Consider the following 4,294-nt stretch of genomic DNA (forward strand, 5'->3'; position numbering starts at 1 on the left):
AATGACTGGGAGCCACGGAAAGATGTGGGAAGACTTTAATGCACACTGCTGACCGAAAGAAGCCAGGGGAGAGGCCACACTCCAGGGCTCCAACCATATGACAGCAAAATGGAGACAGCAAAATGATAGTTGTTGCCAGGACTGGGGGCGGGGACATGAACAGGTGGAGCATGGGGCCTTTAGGGAGTGAGACTAGTCTGTGCATATTGTGATGGTGGATTCATGTCAGTGCGCATTTCCCAAACCCATAGAACTGTACAACCAGAGTCTATCCTAAGGAAAACTATGGGTGTTAGTTAGTGATGATGAACCAACACTCATTCATCCACTGCAGCAGAGGGGCCACACTCATGCCTGTACACCTAATGGGGGCGTGTGGGGTGTGGGGTGCATGCGAGGAGCTCTCTGTGCTTCCTACTCCATTTTCCTGGAAACCTAAACTGCCTAAAAGATACAACCTTTTTGAGTAATAATAATAATGTCTATCAATCTAAAAAGATCTTCCCAGTGATGAGAGCTGCCCATATGGGGAGTGGCAGACAATTATTCCCCCTGACAAAGTTCAGAGAGAGATGGTGACCATCATCCTGAATGAGGTAGAGAGGCGGCTCTCCTGACAGGGGGCTGGGCTGGGCCCTGGGAGCCGGGTCCTCCCCTCTGACCTGGTCAAGAACAGGCCCTCCAGCCGCCTCGTCCGCCTCCTCTGCTTCCCCCGCTGGGCAGCTCCAGGAGCCTGTGGCCACCAGGGCCTCCCTCAGGGTCCTGCCTAGTGGAGGAGGGTGCTGTGTCCGTTAAAGGGAAGCTCCCCCCCTCCTAGGCAGCCAGCTGCACTACTGAACAAGGATGGGACTTCCCTTCCTCAGGGTGCTCCCTAAGCACGGAGCACTTCTCGTGGGCCTTCGCACGTGGGCTGTAATGTTGTAATGCTACCGCATTTGTAACAGTCACTAACCAAGTGGATGAATAGATGGTGAAGTTTTTAAATTAATCAGTTGAGTGAATCATAAAGCATAAAGTTAGCCATTTTAAAGTGAACAATTCAGTAGCATTTTGTACATTCACGATACTGTCAACCACCTCTGTCTATTACAGACCATTTCCATCGGTTTAGAGCAAAATGCTTTACCCACCAAAGTTCCCCCTCATCCCCTCCTGTCAGTGCCTGGCACCCACTGACCGGCGTTCTGTCTCTAAATGGAATCGTCCACATGACTTTTTGTGTCTGGCTCCTTTCACTTAGCGTGTTTTCACCTATGTTGTGGCATGTATCAGTACTTCATTCTTTTTTAAGGCTGAGTAGTAATCCATATATGTGTGTATATACCAGCCGTGGGCAAACTACGGCCCGCGGGCCGGATCCAGCCCGTTTGAAATGAATAAAACTAAAAAAAAAAAAAAAGACCGTACCCTTTTATGTAATGATGTTTATTTTGAATTTATATTAGTTCACACAAACACTCCGTCCATGCTTTTGTTCCGGCCCTCCGGTCCAGTTTAAGAACGCATTGTGGCCCTCGAGTCAAAAAGTTTGCCCACCCCTGGTATATACTATATTTCCTCATTTATCCATTGATGGATGTTTGGTTCCATCTTCTGGGCTGTTATACAGGTACATGTGCCTGGGTGTCATTAGTGGGGTGTATTCCTAAGAGCAGAACTGTGGAGTCGTGAAAATTCTAGGGTTAACTTTTTGAAGAACCGCCAAACTGTTTCCACAGCTGCTGAGCCCCCACCGCGTGCCCCCAATAATGTACAGGTATGAGGCCTCCAGTTTCTCCACATCCTCACCATCACATTCCCCTTGTTGTTGTTATAACCGTCCTGCTGAGTGAGGAGCGGTCCCTCTGGACGGCTGCTGTGCACACACCCCTAACACCTGCAGCCGTACGCTCCCTGGGCAGCTCGGAAAGCTGGCTGCAGGGCTCCTCGCTGAGGACTGTGTGGAAATCAGAATTCATCATTTTCTCTCTTTTTTCTCTAAAAGAGCCCCATCAATTATGTCTTCGGCCCCACAAAACTTGAGATTTCCCTGCACACAGGCAGATGGGAAGATCTACCAATCATAATAGCAACATACCTATCTCTAGCAATGGTGGTTGCTCTTTTGCTTCCAACTTCCACGTACAGCCTTTATGACAATACACACCTCATCGCTAGAGGAAGTTTAGGGGCCTGGTGCTCCCTATGTCCTGGCAGCGCCCGACTCACCCCAGGCTGCCCCCATTGCGACGCCCTGAGTCATTGCTAAACACGTTTCCGCTTCCCAAAGGCTAAAAGCACGTTCTGCTGACAGTGCCTCGAGCGGAGCCGCCACCCCTCTACGTGCTTTCTCAGGTGCGGGAGCCACTGTCCCGGTTCTGTCGCAGCCACGAAGGGGATGAAGCTGCTCGTGCAAGTCCGATGACGGTCGAGCCCGGGGTCCCTGGAAGCCTGTGGTGTGCACGCCAGGTCTGTCCTGGCTGCAGACACCCCGGGAGCCTCGGCGCCGGCGCCCGGCAGCCCTCCGCGCTGTGTGCCCTTCGGAAGGCGGGCCGTTGGGCTGAATATTCAGTGTCAGGGGCCTGTGCCAGGCAACACCCGCTATGTGCACATTCCGACCGGAACACGTGATGACTGCTCGCCGGGAGCGCGGCCTGCCTCGCGGAGCCTCCGAATGTATGCTTTCGCGCATGCGGTGCCCTGGGCTTTCCACGTTTTCCTCTTGCAATTACAGTGTTCCCCCGGTTATCATGTTAGCCCCCTGAAAAGTGTCCGCTCACCGTGCACACAGAAAGCTGCTCAAGTCACTGCGGTGCGCGCAGCACATCCGCCTGCCGGCTCTGCTCTGGGCCGGGCTCTCTGCTGGTCCAGGGACCAAGGCGGCCTCTAAGGGCGAAGTGCCCACCTGTCACAGACCACCCAGGACAGCTCTGATGCCCATCCTCCCCTGGAGCTGCCAGCCCCCTCGCCTCTTCCCCGCCTGCCCCTGCAGTGAGGCTGCGCCTCCGGCAGGCCGTCTGGAGAGGGTAAGGAAGCCCAGGTCCTGTGTTTGTGAGAACCGTGTTGATCGGACACAGCCAGCTTCAAGAACAGCTAGGCCTCCCTGCCCCTCCCTCGGGAGGAGGGGAGGTGGTAAGCCAAGGTCTGACAGATTGCAGCTCGCAGGCTGTTCCTTGAACATGTTGCTCACTGTTACCTGCGGAGCCTGTGGACATGCGGCTCTCGCTCTCGCCACGCCCACGGCCTCGCTGCGAGGCCACCCTGAGCAGCAGGTTACAGTGCTCCAAGGTTCCCTCTAAGAGGCTGAACGGGACTAAGCAGGCGGCCTGCCATCAGGTTAATGATGGCGTTTCTCTTATTAACTTCTAATTCGGGATCGTCGCAGATCTACATACAGTTGTAAGAAATCATATAGGAAGCTCCACCCTTTACCCCCTGGGAACATCTTCCAGACCTAGACCCATGTCGCCACTGGTTGCTAACGCTGACGTGTGCTTGTTTGTGTGAGTGCGTGCATGGATGTCTTTACGTCATTTCATCACCTTGTAAGGTCAACATACAAAGCGTTCCATCGAGGATCTTCCTGTCGCCCTTTTAGAGCCACACACATCCCCCTCCCTGCCCCGCCCCTCATGCACCCTCGCCCAGCCTGCCCCTAACAGTCACTAGTGTGTTCTCCATCTGGACAGTTTGTCATTTCAAGAACCTCACATAAATGAAGTCAGTATTTGACCTTGGGAGGGTGGCTTTCAAGCGGCATGATCGCCTGGCCCTTCCTGCAGGGCTTGTGCGTGGTTCTGTCTTTTCCCCTGAGCAGGATCCCTGCACGGCTGCACCGTAGTTGAACATTCATTTGTCCAAGTGGTTGCCCAGTCTGGGGTTATACACAAAGCTGCTATCAACACCCGTGTTCAGGTTTTGTGTGAACACAAATTTTTAATTCTCTGGGATAAATTCCAAGAGTACAATTATTGGGTCATGTGATCATTACATGTTTAGTTTTATAAGAAATTGCCAAACTGCTTTTCAGAGCAACGGCACTAGTTTACACTCCAACCAGCAACGCGTAAAGGATCAGTGTCTGCGTCCTCGCCAGCATTTGGTGTTGTCAGTTGTGCATTTAGCCCCTCTGGTGGGCGTGGAGTGGCCTCTCCCTGGGGTTCTGCTCCGCGTCCCCCATTCGCCAGCGTTGCTGTCCATCTTCGGGAGCTCATCTGCAGTAGCCGCATCCCTGTCTTGCTCACTTGATAATTGTTCTCATTTTTACAGGCCCTTTGTTGGGTCTGTAGCTTGCAAACATTTCCCTGTTTTATCT

The sequence above is a fragment of the Myotis lucifugus genome, unplaced genomic scaffold (genome assembly GCF_000147115.1).
Source record: "Myotis lucifugus unplaced genomic scaffold, Myoluc2.0 scaffold_327, whole genome shotgun sequence".
Taxonomy (NCBI): Eukaryota; Metazoa; Chordata; class Mammalia; order Chiroptera; family Vespertilionidae; genus Myotis; species Myotis lucifugus.